Source organism: Neopelma chrysocephalum, unplaced genomic scaffold (assembly GCF_003984885.1).
Source record: "Neopelma chrysocephalum unplaced genomic scaffold, ASM398488v2 Primary Assembly neopelma1_382, whole genome shotgun sequence".
Classification (NCBI taxonomy): domain Eukaryota; kingdom Metazoa; phylum Chordata; class Aves; order Passeriformes; family Pipridae; genus Neopelma; species Neopelma chrysocephalum.
In genome coordinates this window covers 1,085,523-1,106,982 of record NW_020898046.1, presented here as the reverse complement: position 1 = coordinate 1,106,982, position 21,460 = coordinate 1,085,523, and the positions used below count along the sequence as shown (strand labels likewise).

At 36.3% G+C, this 21,460-nt stretch overlaps 1 long non-coding RNA gene across 1 annotated transcript in view; it reads right to left on the bottom strand.

Annotated features, from left to right (window-relative positions):
* The window catches only part of LOC113979089, a 47,054-nt gene extending 25,805 nt beyond the window's left edge, over positions 1–21,249 (bottom strand). The window contains exons 1-2 of the long non-coding RNA XR_003537713.1: positions 21,166–21,249; positions 4,827–4,891 (exon numbers count right to left, since the gene is read on the bottom strand). This is a non-coding gene — a long non-coding RNA (uncharacterized LOC113979089). The remainder of the gene's footprint in view (positions 1–4,826; positions 4,892–21,165) is intronic.
* Positions 21,250–21,460: the final 211 nt, after the last annotated feature.

Genomic DNA, 21,460 nt, shown 5'->3' with positions numbered 1-21,460 from the left:
CACTAGCTTTTACTATATTTATAAGTGATTTTCTAAAACAGTTGTTCACAGTGGATTTTTTTTTCTGTTGACCAAGACAGACTGGAAGATTTGGAGACCTAGTTCTTGCTCAGAGAATGAACAAGCCTTTGGATTGCTATTGTTTTTCTCATTCTCTTCTTGTTCGATGTAAAAGGAAAACCATAGTCAGTTCTCATTTATAATGACATTATTGTACCTCCTTTATCATCTAGAGGATGAGCATCTCATTCTCAGTTCAGTCATGGCAGAATCATGCCTTGTAGTAGATTTTTAGGCATTTTTATAGCTTACCAGAGATGGTCTCAGCAAACAGGGCCCCATGAAACTACTGTATGTAAATCTCTGCTATGGCCCTATAAATTATTCTGATATGCTTTTGAACCTGATCTTTACATTTCCCTTGTAATCTCTTTCTTTTTGTTACTTCATACAGATCGTTTACCATTAAAAGCACGTTCTAGTGATAATGTTCCCCCATTTATAACATCCTGGATTCAAACAGCTCCCAAAGCATATTAACAACTGGTTTTATTGTACAAACAAGCTACTCATACCTGTTTTCTTTTGGAGGATAGTCATATTCAAAGGAAAATGCTTCCGCTGTTTAACACTGCACTGCTATCTTAAGCAAACTTTCAGAACTAGTTGCTTACAGTAGGCACAGCTCTGAGGAAGAGGTGAGGGTAAACACGCCAGAAATAGCCCCACTAGGCAATGAACTCATCAGTACATTTTCATGTCACAATTTCTGCATAGGGGAGTATTTTGTAATGGTGTCTTCTGAGGACACATTCATTCTCCTTTTACTCGCCCATGCACTGCCTTGGTAGCAAATAAATCTCCCAAGAGACAACAAGGAACATAGAATGGCTGCATAGCTTCTTTACAGTGAAGAGCCCTGATTCCTATGAGATTGTCATATTAAGGCAGACAAGGATGCTCCTTCAAATAACATCACACTATATAAAGTCTGTAGAAGTTATTTCAGCAAGAAGACTAAGTTGATAACAGGGGAGATATTTTTTAATTTTCTTTCATTCCAAGTTAATTACCTTAGAACTGAGTTTGATGCTTCTGAATTTGACCCTGAATTATCAGTAGCAATCAGCCCATGTTTGGGACTGAAAAAGGTCTAGGTAGGAACTCCTAGTGTTGAACTGCTGTCAGGTAGGTCTGGATTTTTGGAGTACTACAATGATGTGAGTTGCTGTCATGACCTTTTTTCCAGAGGTCACGTATTCAGAGAATACGTGAACCAGATATAGAGACTGAAGTCCTCTGGTTTTTATTCTTCACTGAACTAACAAAAAATCCCAAACTCCACCTATGGGGGGATGCAGATTCAGAAAAAAGAATTTCAATCTGCATCTCTAAGGATCATAGATTAGATTTCTTCTGGAAGGAAGATTCAATTAGGCTCCTGCTTGAGAAAAATATTGTAAAGTAAGTTTTATTTTGTGCACAATTCCTTATTTAACAGGAAGCAAATCATCACATATTACTTCTAAGGAGACTGCCTGCAAAGTCAGATATTTTTTAGTATGCTGAAGTTTTTAATTATATGTTCCTGTTCTACTGAAAAAGTTGGTTTTTTTTTTTTGCAGTAAATAGAAACAGATTAGAGAAGACTTCAGGTTTGCTCAAGTACGTGATCTTATACTACTATTATTTAACACTTTTTGTGAACTAAAAATAAAGAAACTGCTACAGCAATAGGTCCAAATTTAACTGACATGGTCCCTTGAGACTGCAGTACAGATTCAATGCAAAGACCTCAAAGCACTGCCTCAGCAAAACTGTTTTCCTAGCAAAAATTATGAATAAAATCCTTCAATGAGGAATGACTGGTCACACTTCTGCACCAAAGGGAGGATGTTGGCTTGAATGCAGATAGAGGAACAGGAAATAAGTCTGTTCCTTAAGCAATTTAAGGAAGGAGGAAGCCTCACTTTCCTATGAAGATCTTCACTGTAATGGCTGAAAGTAAACTGCAGTCTGACATGAAGTGTTGATGCACAAAGAACTAAAAGTTTAAAAGTGAAACATGTTACGCATAATTAAATATGGATCCTTACTAATCAATAGTGAGTGTATAATTACATTTCTCAAGGTTATTTAGGCAGGGTGTTGTGAAGAGACAGACTGAATAGAGTCAAGTAGGTAAACCAGAGAATCAAAGATGTGCTCTGAGTGCTACTGAGCTGTTTACAGTCAGTCTTGTCATACTTGAAAGGGTATATTGAAATTTTTACCAGTAGTCTCATTAAGGAGCCGTGAAGCAAAGTTAAGGAGGCCTCCAAGAATAGGCAAATCCTCTTAAGCAATCCTGCTAAACCACTCCAGTAATGTTGTCTGTGTCTATCTTATCCAGGGTATCTCTGCATTTCTACACTTTGAATGGTAGTAAACAGAACTAGGTCACATTCCTTCAGACAGTGAACATTGGTTTCTTAAAACTGGTTTGATAAACCCTTCTTTTTAAAATGGTAACATGAGAAATATTAAACATGTAAGACTAAAATGCTAATTTCCCCGATGGAAGGTTCTGTTTCAAGCCTATATGTTAACCACTAGACATCGTTACAACAAAAAATAATATTTAGAAAGACGTTAAAGACAATGACTTAGCAATGTGATAATTTGAAGATGTCAGGTAGGTTTATTAGTATAATTCTTCCCAACAGAAGAATGCCAAGACAGAAATCCCAAGCAACATAATTGAGTATTTGTGCTAACTTTGGAGTTAAAAAATCAACACCTGAAAAACTCTCCTCCCACTGATTACATCTATTTTAAAAGAGAATTCATGTCAAGCAGCTTTGAAACTTTTAATTTCATAATCTTATGCCCAATTTGGATCCTATTAATTTGAAAAGAGTCCTACATCCATATGACACCCCTGAAGGACGAGGGCTCAGAGGCTCTGTGCAGCACATTGAGTGTGCACACACATCCCTGCAGCCCCTACAATACTAGATCCCATCACTGATGCAGACAAACTGCAACATTGACTGAGGGTGTATGAAACCTCATGAAATGCTCAGACTCTGACATACACAAGTTTAGGGTAAGATTCTATAAAATGTTTTCCTGTAGCTCGCGGTAATTGGAATTCCTTTAACTGAATTCCTACAGTAGCTATAATCAAAATACAGGAATTTCTTTCAAATTTAAGGTAATAAGAAGAGACAAGGTGAAGGGGAAAACACTGATCAAGTTCACATGGTGCCAGTGAAGGTATGAGTTTCCAAACAGGTTGGGATGGATTTTAGCTGTTTTTTTTTTTCATGAAACCAAGATCATCGTCTTTGTATTCATATGGAGACATACTCTACTCATACTGACTAAACTTGATGGAAACCCAAAAAGCATACACATACAGTGAATATTGTAAATATATATAAAATACCTATACTGAACTTATTTAAGAGAGTAAGAGGAAAAAAACCCAAATGGATAGAGCTTCAGATGATTTCACTTCTACCCATCTGCAACCATATGGCCTGAACAAACTCTCTATCACTTTCTCCCATAAAAACAAAGCCATTACTTTTGGGGTTTGTGTAGTATTTTGAGATTTCCTGATGAGAAAGCTTTACTCTCTGTAGACACTGAAGGTTACTGCAGATTTCCATCAGATTTTTACCAAAAAGGATTTATACTACAAGGATGCAAAATAGTAAATATTTTCTCACACAAACAATTTTTATTTACCTTAGCCATAACAGTAAGTTCAACATGATTGCTAAAGTAAATTAAAGCCACTTAGAAATCAGATTGCCTCAGTCTCAATCCTTTTGACTCAACTGTTCTCTATAGAAAATTTCCTATAAATTTTTGTAACTGTTTTGTTTTAGAACCACATCTTCATATTAGCACTAAAAATGTATTTGGCCATCATAATTTTTTCCAAACTCTACTGTTCATGAATTCTGATAAGACCAGATGGGCAATAACTGGCCTATAAGCAGAAAAAGCACAAGAATAACTGTACCAATAAATGCATTAAATTTGATAAAGCACAGACTTTGCAATAAACTGTTAAGGTTTTCCATTACGTGCATATTCTCTCCCCTTGGACATGGTTTTACTGAGTGAGGTACAGAGCATGCAAACACTTCAGTCCAAGAGATCTGGTGCTGGGTACTCCTCAGCTGGCAGCTGCTTATGTATTGACACAAAAAATACATGTGTCATTGTATTCCGATGTAAACAGCTTATTGGCTCACATTCCTTTGAGAAGCTGTTTAGGAACAATAAACCAGAAGCTAGGCTTCTGAGGTAGAGGAAAATCCCTCATAAATATGAACAAGACTTCTCTTTATTTAATTTCCCTTAGAAAACAGATAGAGGGTTCGATTCAGCAGTGATTAATAACATTTCCTAAATTAGATTCTGTCACTCTTAATCTAAGCATATCTAAGGGAGTGTAAATAGATATAAATTTGACATTACAGAGATGAAAATTGGTTTTGTTTAAACAGACTGCCAGGTCCCTGGCCACTGGGTTAGCTCTGAGTGTCCAAGTCAGATCTGGGCTCATTGACCATAAGCAAGACTTCTCCCAGAAGGACAAGAGCCAACAGATTTCACTCATTAATTTACCAAGAGACCTCAGTGCAGAAATTTATTATTTAATTTGTTGGCCAGACTGGGATCACTGTTCAAAGCTAACAGCTTGTTTTACAGTGCAGTTTAGCTGAACATTACACTTCACCCACCTACCAAGACCAGGTCTACTTTTTGCCGTACAAATTGGTCGTGTTAATAATAATAAAGGCAAACCCTTTTCTCACAGTTCTTACCTTACATCTAAGATATCTGTTGCTGTTATGAATTCTCAAAGGAGAAATACAGCAGATCCTGGATGCTAGAAAAGAGAAGAGAGGGAAAAATTCCTATCAAGAATTTTGTTCTAAAAAGCACTTGAAAGTTTTAAATGCTGCTGCACAGGCTATTCTCTTACTGAGCTGAGCCTTAAAAAAACCTTTTCTTTATTTTTTCAAAGTTTCAAATTAGACAACCAAGTGTGTTTCAATTGCTTCTGAGCCGCTTGTGAGTGCATAGTAATAGCAAGGCCAGTCCTCTCATACTGCTCAGCTGATGAAAGTGAACATCACTTTCATTTACCCTCATTCAGGAGAAGTCTTAATGGGAAGCAGAGCTCAAAAGAAATTGGCATTTTGAGAAAAATGGCTATGTGGGGAAGAGCACTTTTGTTAATAGTAATTGGAGGACATACTGCAACATCTTTTCCAATTGTCTGAAAATCTGTGGACAATCTAGAGCCCCATTTACCCCCATTTTCTGCCAGAGTAATTCCACTGACTGTATTGTAATGATCCCTATTTTATACCAGGGTTAGTAAGAACATGGTTACACTCCTGTTTTGAAGTCCCTAGTAAAGGTGCAAATATCTAAAATCCAGAGAGAGAGCAGATGCTTAGTTCAAGGCCCACATTACGCCTAGAGGTCAAGGTTCTGACAATGAGGACGAAAACTAAAAAGACAAAAGAAATGTTAGCTTGTCTCAGTGTCTCACCATAAAATACCAGAAGCATAATGACATGTTAACTTCAGCAAAGGATACAGAAGGTGACAAGGTTATTTCTTTTTATCAGCTGAGATATCTCCTGTGACAAACTACTGTTCTGCAGTGCAGCCTACTTCATCCTCATACAAATGCAGAACAAAGAGAGTGAAAACAGAGCTTTTCTCTCCCATCTTTAATTTTTTTTCTCCACAGCATTACTCAGAGGTAGGTTTCAGCCAAGCTGATGGCTTTTCAAGACACTTTTTACTCAGTAATTTTGTAAGTACATTATTAGACAAAATTATTTGCAAGCACATAGTTGAACAGTAAAATCACTTCATTCCTAGGACCTTGCAGCCATCAGGTAGGGAAAGTTGAAGTTTTTGGCAGTTCAGCTGTATCCCTACCTTCCTTGCCATTTGCCCACATTGATTCTGCAGTTCTGATGCATGTTAGACTTATGAGCTAAAAATTAAACACTGAAGAGTATTCTTCAGCTTAGATACAGGTCTCAGGGATGAGTGATGATTACTTAATACCAGTCTTTAATTAGTTTGCAGAGATTTGTAACCTCAGGAGCCTGAATCCCCAAGCCATCACTCTGTTGTTCGTTCCTCCTTATAACTGAGTTTGGGTGAGGAACAGTCGTATTTTGCCATAAATTACACTTGCTTCTCTGAAGAGAAAATGAGAACTGAGAACCAGAGAAGGCCAGCTGGAAACCAGTTTAAGAAAACCCTGCCCTGCAATGCTCTGTGCTTCTTATTCTTGCTCTTGCCATTGCCATTACCTTAGTCCTACCGATTTGACTGTTTGTGTGTCCACACCATTAAGAAGATACATGAAAGAAACCATTAAAAATAATGAAAAAAAGAAAACTGCAGTGGAATAGCTGTTCTGTTAGTACATTAGTAAATGAAAGGACTGAAGCACTTCATGGAAGGGAAAAGAGAAGAACAAATGCAAGAAGCCAAGTCAGGCTGGGAGCAGTGAGCGCTAGTGGAATAGCAAAGATGTCCTACTAAACAGGTCTGCAATGGCAACAATTTGGCTCTTCTTATTTCAAGAGTATCTTTCTAAGTCTTGATAATTCTCATACAATAGTAAAAGACCTGTCTTCAGGTAATCTAGTACACATAACAAAATGAAACATTCTAGTGATCAATCTCTGCAGAAACCAGTTGTGAACTACAAAGACCTAGACTTCAGTAATTATATCTGTAGCCAGGATTTCTGACAAAACATGATTTACATTCCTCCTTTGGATTAGTACAAAAAGTAGCATTGGAGAGAGACAAAAGGGTGAATCTACACATTATTTCTGTTCCAAACACCATATTTTAAAAATACATTGTAATACATTTTTCAAGAAGTAAAGAATTTGTACAAGTACAGAGCCTGCTTCAGTAGGTCTAAGGGTGTCATCCTTGCTACAGAAAGAAATATTTGACTTTCTAGGGCTTCTTTCACCTCAGAGTTTGATAATAAAACTAGGTTTGGAGATATTTTCCTTACAAAATGGTTAGGAAAAATATTGTACAGTAAAGGCGGCTTTTCACAAGGTGCTTATTTAAACTCTTCAAACCTTCTCAGCAGATGCTGTGATTTTCTTCATTCGTTTAACTAACTGAACTTTTAAAGTCCATCAGTAACAATAGCAAAGCTTTCAAGTCCTTTTGTTTTGGACCCATGTTCTGAAGTTGGGTTGTTTTCCTGCAAAGCTAATCAGCTAGAGGATATGTTTCTGTTTCCACCCACAGCCAAACCCACTACAGGATTAGATATGCAAGTAAAATGTTTCTCCCTGGTTTTAAGATTTGATATTAATTTACTTTGTTTGGTTGTATATCTTCTCCATAATTACCCTGTTGAATAATATTAAGTCAAATATACTTCACTGGACCAAGTAATATGCAGTATTTTGTATTCAGAAATGTTAATTCAACCACTGAAAGAGTCATCTGATTTTAGTGGAAAAAGTTACTTCTCTCTGATCACTGAGCAAAAAACATTGGAAATTACATATTTCAAGACCAATTTATAATGCAATTAGGGAACACATCAGAGATTATGACATGGAGAAGAGGAGAAACACACTTCATCTTCCTTCCAGTATTTTTTGTCTATATATCTCCTTTTGATTTGTAACATCCTCCCTGTTTCTTGTTTCACATGGTAAGCAGACAATCCAATCTTGATAGAATGGCAAGAGAATCAACCTGTTTTGTATGTGAGCTGCTGGGAATATTATGTACAGAATGTATTTAATAATTTTTTCTTGTTCTTGTTTTACATTTTGAGGATTTTGGAGTTTTCTCATGACTCTACTTTAAATGAGTGAGGGAAGACTATAGAATGTTCTAACATTAAAATTCTGGTTCTTGGAGTTGCGACACAGTGATAACAAAAGAAATTATTATTAGCAAAACATACACAGCCAAATACAAGGATGGCATACCACAAATTTCTTACAAGTAGTTAGTTTCTCATATTTGGCATTTTGTTAAATCTACTTGAAGGGAAATTCCAATTAAGTAATTACCACTAATATCCCTAGGCTCTTAAAGACTAAAACGATAACAGGAGCAGGTTGAATATTTGACCTTGTGCCAATAACACCAGTTAATAAACAATCCCAATTGAAATGTATGAGAACTATGGATTTCATTAAGTTTTCTAAGGATTTCTTCACATTCAACCAATTCCAGCTGGGAAGTGCTCAATAATCTAATGACATCAGCAGTACAACATACTCTTATAACAACAAATAAATATCATTGCTGAAAATTTCCCATACAGGTGTAAGCAGATCTATAGGCCGCAGGTGGCCCTAATCACACTGTTTCATTCCTTGCTTTTGCAACTGAGCTATTGTGTAGATTTTAAAAGTAAGGGATATAATTTCCTAGAGAAAATGAATTACTGCTCTGCCTTTCTTGCTCCTTGCTTTCTGATATTCAGTAATGTGCTCATAGACTTTCATATGCATAGTATGATTGCTTTGCCAATCTCACTTGAATTCCTACAGCAGATCACATACAACTTCCTTCACAGCTTTGTCTTCGCATCATTGCACTGCAGCATTGGCTAATGCGGTCCTTAAAAAGCATCTTGCTCCTATTTTCCAGTAAAAATATATTTTGTGAGGGTCAAACTAATTTGCCAGAAGCCTTACTGTTCTTGCAACACTTAGTCTTGAGTGTGTCCAAATTTATATCTATTACTCGTGTGCTCTTGTGGTCTCCTTCAACTGAGGCACTGTATTATTTGTATAGTATTCTGATACCTGGCACTATGTTAAAATAACAGACAGCTCAAAGGACATAAGGAATAAAACCAAGCACACAGGGGAGGATGTAGAGATCAAATTCTTCCAATTTACTGCACATCAATATTCTCTCCAGTACCCGAGTTGATCTTTGTGTGTGTGTTTGTGTGTGTGCATATATTTTTTTCTAAACTCAAGTTACATTTATGCTGTGTGTGTGGTTTCTCAAGAGTAAACAGTGAATAATATACTACGGTTCTATTTGAAAACATCAAAGTTCTCTATACAGCAATCACAAAAATGATCCACTCACATTATACCAGGAATAAAGGTCATTTCCCCTTTCTTTCAGCCTTTGAAATCAAAATTACCATGACAGCTTTCTGCAGCACTGAGTTTAAACATAAAGCGGGATTATTTAAAATATGTTTTACTGCTTTTCTGCTGTACAAAAATAAGAGAGAGGTTGTGGCTATTACACGAGACATGTCACTTTGGAGAGGTGTTTGCAACACACTTTCAGAAAGTGACCAGTCCCTCCAGAAGCGACATGCAAAATATCCAAATGGTATTTGTAACAGGAAAAGCCGATATTTTGACAAACTATATTCTCTCATTGAAATTACGTAGCCAGTGGCCAATGTAGGTTAAAAGTTATGGTGAGTGACTGCAGTGTTAATAGACTGGATGACGGGTCGGCTGCTATTCAGCCCAGTAAGTAATGTCTACCAGATCACTTTTTTTCTCCCCCACTGTTGGTTGGTTTGTTATCACTTCTCCTGTGATTGACTCAGAGAAGTGCAATATCATAGTAATTTTAACAATATTGTAGTAAACTTTCAAAATTCAGAAGAACTTCACATACTTGATGAAGTACTTGTAGGCCTGAGAGGAGCAGTATGAGATGTTCTGGCAAAACATATAACTTTTTCTCAGGAAAATTTGTCTTTATTTTGTCAATAGGCATGTGGCTATGCCTTTGTCTGTATAGTCCATCTTCCCTTGCTACAGAGGTATATCCACCATTGAAGGCATAGGACCTGGCAGGTGGAAGGAATTCTCTGAAACACCATCTAATATAAATGAATGTGTAAGTGATGATGCAGGATAAACATGTGTTCCCTCTTAGACAAATTCTTCCTTGCTTTTTGGGCAGTAGGTGGCTTCAGCAAAAAAGTGGGGGGTTTCAAAAAGAGTGGGGAAAGGTGGTAGGACACAAAGCTGCAAGATCAAAGCCTCTGTCTAATGCTCTTTGATTTTACACTGTTAATTCCCAAGTCTTTGAAATCTTTTTAACCAGTATTCCCTCAAGAAGTTCTCTAGAAGCTTGTCTAGGACTTAGGACAACCTGAAGGGAAATTCTGTGAATGATAACAATAAATATAATAAAAACCAAATCCCAAACCACAATGGTTACTGTAGCAGTGGATCTATATAATGAAGTGTATCTTAACATTTCATAATTATGTAATCAATATAAACACTGTAACATGATGAGGAGAAAATACATGAGTCATAAAAGACAATTAACATAAATCCCAAAATGTGGTAAAAATCACGTTGTATTTACAGCTATTGTGGTGTTCTAAGGTACATATGACTTCTTTTCCCAGAGATTTACCTGTGTCTGGATAAAAATAACATTTTTTCATTTAAAAACATGTACAACATCCTGTCTTACCATTTGTTGCGTTGTCACTCCCATAATGACCTCCTTTGCAAGCACTACTACTACTATTATTACATATACTGTCTCTCCTCACTTTCTGCTATTACTGACCTTCTCCACATCCTCTCAATCACTCCTTTCTTCTCCTGCTTCCTTACACACACACATGGGCACAAACCACCCACCGTTTTCCTGTTTTTATCCACTTGCCCTCATTGACAGACTGTCATTTGTGCCATTTTTGCCAAAAATCCTAGTGGTTTTGTTTGTGAGCCTGTTACAAAGGGGAAAGAATGATCCTGTTATTAAGTTAGGTTAGAACTGTAGGGTTGGTGTTGTAGGATTCAGACTGTGTACCCTGGCTTCCTGCCCAGTGCATGTAACATGGTTTTAATGTAATTGAGAGTAAGGAATGCCATGTATGTAGAACTTCTAGCAAATCACTTAAACAAAGTGCTTAGGTGTCTGAAAGTTTTTTCTAAGGCATTCATTGCTCTGCAATTCCAATGGGAGATGAGGGCACACAACACTATGTAGCACACGTTCATCTTATTGAAGGATTGGGCTTAGTTCACCACCTGCAAAAGGGGGCTAATTCTTACTCAGCTCACATAAGGCTTATGATGATGAAAACATTCTATTAATGTTCATTATGTGTTCCTTTGCTACAGTAATGAGTGCCAGGAAATAATTCTCTCAGTAAGATGAATGCCACCTAAAATAATTCTGCTCTAATAGATTAAATTCAATGCAAGGTCACCAATCACCTTCCTGCAGCATCCTTTGTCTTTAATATGTTCCTAATATGGAGTGAGTCTTTGGAGGAAAAGTTTAGTGTTAAAGCCCTTCCCTGTAGGAATGCATATCAAAGACCAGTGATACTTCTCTTAAGCAGAGAAGTATGCTCCTGTGCCCATGGTCACAGTTCCCAGATAGGCAGTGTGCTGTTTCTCATGTCATTTGGTGGTTAGATTTCACATTATAAGTGTCTGCAAAGCAACAGCAAGGCTAATTCTGTTGACGCCATGTTGAATTCAGGACTGCAGATTTGAATTCACACTATCTAAATTACCACTGGATTAAAATACACTATTTTTATTGCTAATGTACTTCTCTCTCCTAATCCCACAATTGCAGCTATTTTAGACTTTCCCCCCCCTTTCTCTATTATTTTTTGAGTCTCCTCTTCATTTCCTGTTTCTTTCCTATAATTTAGCTCCCAACAATTATTCTATCTAATGGCCATTTCATACTTTTCATCTTTTACATTCACTTACATCTTTAATAGGTAGCTTAGCTGATACAATCTTTCCCTCTCAGTGCAATTTTTCATGAGTTTGTTTTGAACTCACTGTATTTTGCAATTTCCTTACCTGTGCACAGATCATAACTTACATTTTATAAGCTTTTTTGTTTCTCCATTTTGAATGCAAGAAAAGGAGTTTGTGCACATTTATGTTTTGCTGCATATGCCTGAATGTCCTGCAGATGTGACATGCTATGTTTACAGAAGTAAGCTGTAGTTCTCAAGTGTATTCAGAAGAGACAATGGCAAAACTTTAAATTTCCACCTTTCTTTTAGAAAACTGGTGACATGAAACATATTGAAATAATATGATATTGTTATTTTCCTCTTCTTAGGTGGCAGAGCAAAGAATTGGATGACTTTGGAATAGTTTAGCCTTGAACTTATTCTCTGAGAACTTAGTGAGTTTCCTTCAGCTGAATGGTTCACAGACTTCTGCTCCACCCAGGAGGATCCAAGCGTAAGGAAGACCATGGTGACAGAAGTCATGAGGAACAGTGCAGCCATGGGACAGAGGCAGAATGATCTCTGTAAAGGTTACTTCTCAGACCTGCCTTTCAGAGCCTACAAATGATCACACTATCACCTGAAGGAAGTCTGGATGCTTGTATCTCACTTATCTGGAAAAGGAAAAGGCCTGGCTAAGAGCAACAGATAGATCATCATACCCTGAGAACATGAGATATCAAGGCCTGGAGGTTTATCTCAGAGCTCTTCCATTTTGTTACTGACTTTTATTTTTGAAACTGTCACAGCCAGATTCTTCATACACAGATCCTAATACTACCATTGGACAGCCTGGCTCCCAGTGAAGGCAGGGAGAAGCTATAGTGACACAATTTGAGGCAGACTTCTAATCTGTAATGCCTTTGCCCTTTTATTTTGTTTTGTTTCTCTGGAATATACAGCCCTTCCAATGTTTTTTTGCTCAGTGCAACTTGGCGTTTCATATTCATCTTAGGAATCACTACTTTCTGAACTACCCAAGTGTCACAGTTCAGAGTAAAACAAAACCAAACCAGCTCCTGCAGCAGTTCTGACCCAGCAATCACTGTACATCTCACAGTCAGTGTACATCCAACACTTACCTGAGCAGGTGCAGGACTGTGCTGTGCTGCACACCCAGTGTGGCCTTCAGGTTGTGTTGTGCTGCATAAACCCCTCAGCTGCAGGATAAACTCTGCCAGTTCCTTGTGATAGAGAAGCCTGCAGGCAGTGCCTCCTTGATACCATTGATGACACCGTATGTGTGACTTTTCCTTTATCAACAACTGCAGCAATAAGTTCTCAAGTGAACCTCATTTCTGTTCGACAGTACAAATGATGAATAGAGTTGTTTTCTTGTAGGAAAATTCTACAATAGCCTGAATGACCAAAATGAGAGAACCTCTTCCATGGACAGGGTCATCCTGTGGCGTGGATCAGAGGTCATTTTGATGCAATATCAACTGGAGTTCCCAACATATAGAAGGATATTAAAATTGCTATGCTGTTCTCCTCTTAGAGTGTTAGCTCTAATAACTAGCATTTTAAATGGTAACTTTCAGAGACTGAGTAACTTTTTACTGGGATGATTATGGACCGGTAATGTACAATGGAGCTCGTTGTTTTACGCTTATTACAGGGTGAACTCATACCTTGTACAGTTCAGGTTCTTTGTTACCCAGACAATGACCATGGCAAAACATGACATAGTACCTGCAGTTTGATCCAGCACAAAACCTGGTGATGTGAGTTTTAGCTGACATTTTATTTATAGGGAATGGAACGTAAATAGCATGCTATCCTTTGGTATGCTGGCTTGGAGGTATTACAGCACAGCAGGTTACACCACATTTGTAACCCAGCTGCTCAAATACTGAGGATCAGTAAAGTGCTATTCCTTTGGAGTTACATTTCCCAGCAGGCTTTGAACAGTAGAGGTTTATACAGTCTCCAGCGTCCTTGAATGTGTGCATACCACTCAACACTTTGACTCAAGTTCTTCTTGCATTATCTTGACAGAATATGCAGCCTTCAGGAATCTTAATCTTTTATTTAATCTCTTAATCTTTTCAATTTCATCCCTTTTCTATCCTAATTCTTTATTTTGCATTGAAGCCAGTACACAAAGATCAAGCTGGTAGAATATGTTCTGTAGCTGTCAATCAGTGGGCACAAAAAATACGAAATGTGAATAGTTAAATCAGCAGACTTGCCTGCTGGAGTTATCTGCATGGCAGAGATGTCAGAGTATTGTTTCCAAGCTTGACTTCTACATGTGGGAAGTAGCAGAGCATGTCCTGGCCTCTTTTATCTTCCTCAGGAGAGCAGCCAAGTGGCATAATCAATTCTTCCAGGCTTTTGTCTTTCACCTGATGTTTACTTTGCTCACTGCCTAAGACTCTGCTCTTCTTCTGCCCCTTAAAATGTATGTACTGTTAGACTATATGAAAAATAACTGCAAGTTTTGCATAGTGATATGTAAATATAAATGCACTACATCAATAAAGAAGTAGGGTATTTCTCATTTTCTCTAACAACTACAACTGCAAACTTCCCTTAGTTGTTGAGATATATTCAGGCAAACATAAAACTACCTCTAAAATGTTAAAGAGGCAGGAATAACCTTCTTCACACAAGCTAAATGACTGAATTTTAGTAATACAGGCAGTTTTGATGAGTCTGTGGTATATATTATTGCAGCTAACAGAGGTCAAACATTAGAGATGTGACTCTTGTAACTCCTGGTATGAAAATAAAATAGAATCTATGGCTGAGAAAACCTGCAAAGCATTTAAATAAATGCAAGGTGATTTAACTGGCGCACAGTCAATGTATAAAGCAAAATTAAAGCTGGAAGGAAGACCAAACAAGGTTTTACTGTTGTTTTGTTCTCTCATTGATTTAAATTCATAAGGCAGAGATACCATAACAGAATAATAGTGTCAGTCACGATAAGAAAATATTTCCCTTCATTCACATCAGTTCTCTTTCAAAGTCAATGTCACAAATTCAGGTTAATAGATATAGAATATTTCTCTAAGAGCAATACTTTTGTAAAATGTATCTTTAGTACAACCATTCAAAAAATAATAAGTATTGCTAGTGAAATAAAAGGTGGAATTGGTAACTGACCAGTGATAAACAAGTTGATTAGATATGGAAGATGAAATACCAAATGTAGTGAAGCAGGGTTCTGGCTATTATTATTGAATGCCAGAATTATTTTTTTTTTCAAGTTTCTATGTGCTCAATTTACTCCAAAGTGAGCTTCAAATACAGAATGGAATCAAGTCAGGTCCACAATGTAGCTGAAAATACCTGTACTTTACACAGTTATAGAATTGTTCAGTTTTGAACAGAAATAAATAACCATATTTTAAGATTATTTTCAAGGTAAGACTCTTAGAAGGTGTCTTAGGCTGGTCATTTTTATGTCATTGTTTATTTTATGTTTTACATTCATCTGCTTTGTATTAAAAAGCTTAGTTTAAACATCTGTACAGAGATCCTCATGTGAAAGACCATCCTGCCTCGGAAAAAATCCCCGATTCTTATCTGACTTTGGAAATGTAACTAAAGAATAAAAGTACTATTGTTCTAGAATGCACGTCCCATGGAAGGATGGGAAACAGCAAACAAATCCACTCAAGACAAATCAAAAGAAGGAAAGGAAGATTAAAAAATACAGGGTAATAAAATATTACCCTGTTAATATCTCAAAGTTTGCAAGAATGATTTAAGTCTCCAGGCAGTTATGAGCAGCCAAATGAAGACTCATGTCAGGAATGACTGTAGTTGTGCTGTCCTTGTTACCACTTTGCTTTGCTGAAGTGTAATACTGTACATGCAAAATGGTGCTGTTGACTACAGTTGGCACAAGCCAGTATTTACCTCTTGGAACAATATATTTCTGTATTCACTCACACATAAAGTCAATGAGCTGTAAGCATTGCTACACCCGTTCATCCATGATCGTTCTGAGAATGAGTGTAAAATACAATCTTTAGAAAATTCCTTTTTTTTTTTTTAAATTGTTTTAAGAGGTGATAAAAAGCTGAAACCTCCTAGAAACCTCACGTGGAATATCCTGATTCCGAAAGTCATTCCTAAGGGCTTCCACTAATCTCACAAATGCCTGGAAAGCCATCATGATCGGCGTGTTTTAACTTCAACACACTGCTCAGAAAGACCACTAGTAGTCTCTACCATTAGAACTGCCCAGCAAGAGAGTATAGGCCTAAGCATTTCTTGGCTTCACTAAGAAGCTGCCAAGAAGCTGCCTTTCTTGGCTTCACTAAGTAGCTGTTTTTTCTCAGAGTTTAGTGAAAACTAGGCTATCTGGATTGAATTGAGACTGCTTAGAGACCTCAGCTGACACGCACTGAAAGTTCCTAACTCATCCTAAGAAAGGAAATTCTGAAGAAAGAAAGCACAGAAACAATAACCAAGATTTTCATGACCTAGCATTGCTCCTCCTTCTACAGACTAAATTTTATAATACTGAAAGCTAAGAATTTTATCTTAAAATAAGACTTCAATATTATGCTTTCAATTTTAGCTTTCAAATTCAAACCCAACTGAAAACACAAATAAAGAATAAAAATATTTGCATCCTGTAACTTTCCCTTTCTCATTGCAGTCCCTGGCACAGGGATCATCGCTGTGCAGGGCTGGGAGTTTATGAAGGGCTCTGTTACCACCAGAAAGGCATCACTGGCAATTTAATGACTGTGCAATCAGTGGACCAACTTCTGATCAGAAACTGAACCCAAGGTTGCTTTGGTGTCCTAAACCAAAAGGAGAGCAATTCCACCAAAGGAGGGGAAACTGCTTTAGGCATCCAGCAGCACTACATTCAGACTATGACCTGGTGGCACAAGCTATATCCTATCAGAAATCAGCTTGCTTGTCATGCTTTTGAACTTCACTCAGAGTCAGATATTTTGTCTTAGTCATAACATATATAGGTCCTTTTTCTGTTACTCACTGACAGCAGCTCACTGAATAGATTTCTGTAGCTCCCTTGTGCACTGAGAAAAGTTACTGTTATACATACTAATGGTTTTTAAAGGGCTTCATTTTTCCAACTACGCAGTAGCTCAAAGGATTTATTACAATATATGAAAATTTCTTTCAGGTTGTGATTATAACTGGAGTGAAAAATTATTTTAAAACCTGTAAAAATAAACAAAACGACGGTAACCTATGTCTATACTACAGCTGAAGTTCTGACTGCTGTTCATCCAAGGATTCCCATTTACTACAAAGAAACCATCTAAGTTCTGCCATTGATGTGTCATCACAGCCTGCATTCAGCATTGATTGCAGAATTTACAAATGGGCTGGGTTGCCAGGTTTTTCTTGGTGCATAAGCTAGTTTACACCTCAGAGAGCATGGCATAATCATAGTGAAATGATGGGCCAAGCATTCAGTTTCAGTCTGGTTGACATGTTTAAGATTAAGACAGATGATGAAAAATGAAGAGCAAAAAGGAAATTCCGACGAGGAGGAACTCATTCTGCTTTCTTCTTCTCTAGAATTAAGAGACTGAACACTTGTCTCAACAGCAGAGATGAGGGAGCTCTTATATTTCAAGTTGCAATATGCAGAAAAGAAATTTAACTTTACCAGGGAAACCCTGAGGCTACAAAATCTCATTTTTAATTATAAGAAACAATAGCTTTTCTGATAAGAATAAGACACTGAACTTAAAACTGAGACAGCAACATAGGTAGCTTGTATAGTCTATCACCAAACTTGAGCCCAACGTGACAAGCTTAGTAAAGCGTGTCAGCCTTTACACTACATGCCCTGATTTTTACCCATTTGTCATCAACTTAAGGTTATCCAAAGTGCCATTTTAATCCTTTCTTTTCTTCTGATAACATTGTATTACAATGAAACGTTAATGGGAACAAACCTAAAATTAAAACAATGGAAGACAGTAGCTGCACTGTCCTGCTTTTGAGGGCTCTGAACAAACGCATAAATAGTGGACACCAGAGATGCCCAGTGGGAAAGCACAAAATTATAGGTGTGAAAGAATACTGGAGGGAGGTGTTCTCAAACTTGAAAACCAATGAGCAGCAGAATATTTTTTTTCAAAATGGCTGGTTAAAGAGCCTACATTTACTTTTCCACACAGAAAACTGGCACTTGTGGATTACAGTCATGTAGATACACTGTTAAAACTGTGCCAAACTGACTTGGCAGCTTTAAAGGTTTTGCAAACCACTTTTTCTCTCAGCTTTTTGAATATATAGCAACTTCTCTGGAGTTTTTTGAATGCAGACATCGGACTCCTCTAATAGGAACGGTACAAGAGTTACTCTGTTAGAAAGATGAAATAGTACCATTTAGAAACAATAGAAGTATTTAAAACTATGTCAAACATAGCTTACATCTGCTCCTCATACAAAACTGTAATAGGACTCACTGGCACATTTACAAATTTTGTTTAGAAAGAACAATCACAATGTGGGGGACACAATTGCATAATGGGAAAATTTACTACTAGTTGTGAAATAAATAAAAATGCAAAAAGGGTCACAGAAATATTTTTCCTACTCCACACATACTGTTAATAATTCATTTCCTAACTGCTCCTAATTTAGGGAAACGGGTAGTTGCTAATCCAATGACACCATGAATCTGGCTATCAAATCAACCTATATTTCATAAAAGAGGCTATTAAAGGTTATTTAGGAACTCATTAAAGACAACTGCTAGAATTTATAATGTTATTCTAATAAAATATTCTGTTGACTCAGGGAATTTCTTAGTCCTTGTGGTTTCAACTATTCTGATCACTGTACAAAATGTAGGCACCTGTCTCCTTCCTAAAGCTTTTATGTAATTCCTTTATCAAGTGGACAAAAATGTGGAAAATAGATATGGATATGTTTTCAATGAATTTCATACCGTCCCTTCAAGATTTAACTTTCCTGTGATCTAGGATATGTCTATAAATAAGACCCCCAAATAAGCCATAAATAAAATAACCCTGGGCAGAACAACATATTCAGTAGATGATAAGAAAGAATGATAGCAACAATGGTTTTGAAATCTCCCTTTTTAAGCACAGATTTATAGCTGCAATATAGATTTGCCTGTGTAGCTTTCCATAAAATAGTTTAATCTTAAATACATTTTTTAAAAAAGATAAGGCTTTTACTAATTAGTAGGTTTGTAGAAATAGAGAGAGTTGTCCCTGTGTTGTACAATAATGGAATTGAGATTACAGGTTTTGTAGACTGTACAATAAAAATCAAACAAGATTCAAGTGAACACAATGAAACCCCATTTACAATCAAGCCTGAAAGTGTTTTAGTCCCGTTTAGTGAGTTTGCTTTAATTCCACTAGAATCTAGGCAAATATTTTATTTAAAAATTAATTAATATGATATTGATTTTATGAAACAAACTCAAACCTCACTCTTTACTCTATACAGTCTTCTTTTCCAGAAGTTAAATTTCTGAAAGTATATTCACAGAAACTCTAATTTCTTTTAAAATAAAAAAAAAAGAAAGAAACAAATTCTAAAATCAAAATGCTTAGACTCAGAAAACTCTCACTGAAAAAAATTTTTTGTGAGTCAATAAATAAGAGAAAAGAAAAAAATGTAATATGTCACCTAAGACTCCAAGGAGACCAGAAAATAAAAACCTGTGAATTTATTAAGGCTGACATTTATTGTATATTTTTGCTAAATTTTCAAAATTATTTGGAGAACTTATTAGTATTGGATACACTTCAAAAACTCATGTCATGATTATGAAAAAATAGCAAACATCCCCACCCCATTAAGATTGCAAGTAAATAGGGTAAGATATTTTCTTCAAATTACTAAATTGGGGGATGAAAGTTCTGTGCTTAGACATTTGCCTACAAAAGACTCAAATATTTATATTAGCAGATAGTAAATGTCCCAATTCAGCAGCATGCTTATTTAGCAAATTATTGTGTGAATTATTTTCATGCCAGCAATATTTTGTTTTCTAATCATTGTCTTAAAGTACACACTTAAGCAGTCTTCTAAATAGAATGGCTGTGTGGAATGCTGTGGTAACCACTGGAGACTTAAAAATAATTTATGAGAGTTTGTCTCAATTGCACCTATAAATTCATTGGTCCCTGAATGAAGCCAAAGAGAGAAGTGTTTAATAGAATTTTCTATAAACTGTTGCTTTCGTGGATTTTCAACAGGTACTGTTTTATGCCTGTGTAAAGGACAATGATAAAACCTGTCAAGATGAAAGTATAAATTCACACCAAAATCCTTGTTGGGTTTGTTTTTCATTAACCTTGCTGCATTAGTTTATTTTCTGCCTGAAATGACTTGTGCTCACAGAAGTACTTTTTTCATCATGAGTGCTGGTTTATAAACAGACCTTGTTACAGGACATTAGTATGGAAGTGCAGAGACAAACCTAGCTATTAATTCATTATATATTAATTAGCTTAACAACTTCATCAGCATAACCATTGTCATCCAAGTCGCGAAACTCCAGGCTGAAAAATTTGAACCAGTAGAAGATTATAATAAAATAGGTACAATAACTGTAGTGGGGATATTTATATTTATTCTCCTTGTGGCATAAAATGTTTGTGAAAATCTTCTGAAAACAAAATGATAGCATTACATTTTAGTCTCTTGGAATATTAATAATTTTAATTTTAGAAAACAAAGCAGAAATACACTGTGGCAGTGTACTACTGGTATTTCATATGCATTTGAACAATAAATTACCAAAGTTCTCATAAATTAGGTTAGCTGGGAAGTAATATACAAGAATAAAACTATGTAGATCTTTCATTATTGCACACAATTAAAAGGGGTACAGTTAAAGCTGCTCTGTCAAGAGGGATATACGAATGCTATCTTTTCCCATTTAAATGGGGTTTCTACTCTTTAAAATATTCCTGACGTGCACCAAAATACCTAGAATTCCTTTTAAATAGAACAATAGGACATTTAAAACTTGAAATTCTGTACTATAGGGTTGGAGGTGGTCAGAAAAGGCCTAGGCATCCAATGAAATACACAATAACTCCCTTATTTCCAGAGGGCCTGTAATGTGTTCATAGTGAGCAGTACCTTTTCCATTGCGACTGATATGAAAGAGAGAGGAAGCAATTTTTCACTCTGTATCAACTCAGAGATGACAGAGGCCCAGAAATTACAAAGAAATGTTTCATAGTATACATGCTTACAAATTCCCAAACATCTTAGGTAAGGGGATTTTGTATCAAAGTAAATGTGAATTTTCCACTAAAAAATAATTTAAAGTGAGAAAAAAGGAATTTTGCCTGAGTGTGGGTTATATAATCACTCTTTCAAAAACTGTATTAGAACTCCATAAAATAATTTGCACTTTTTACCGTAATTTTGATCGGCTTCAATTTCCATATGTGTTTTTTTCCCCATTTAAGACATTGGCACTGCTTCTTACTTGAAATAACATAGTGAAATTGGAAGAAGAATTACAATAATTAGAAGTTATGACACTTATATACCTAGAGTATCACGTAGAATCAGTTCCTGCCTACTGTTAAAATTCATCTGTTAAAAATATTAACTGAAAAGAACTCTTGGTCCTGGTAACACATATTTACATTTATATTTTTGCCTTTCAGTTTGAGCCTTGACTATGTTAAATGCCTAATTGATTTTTTT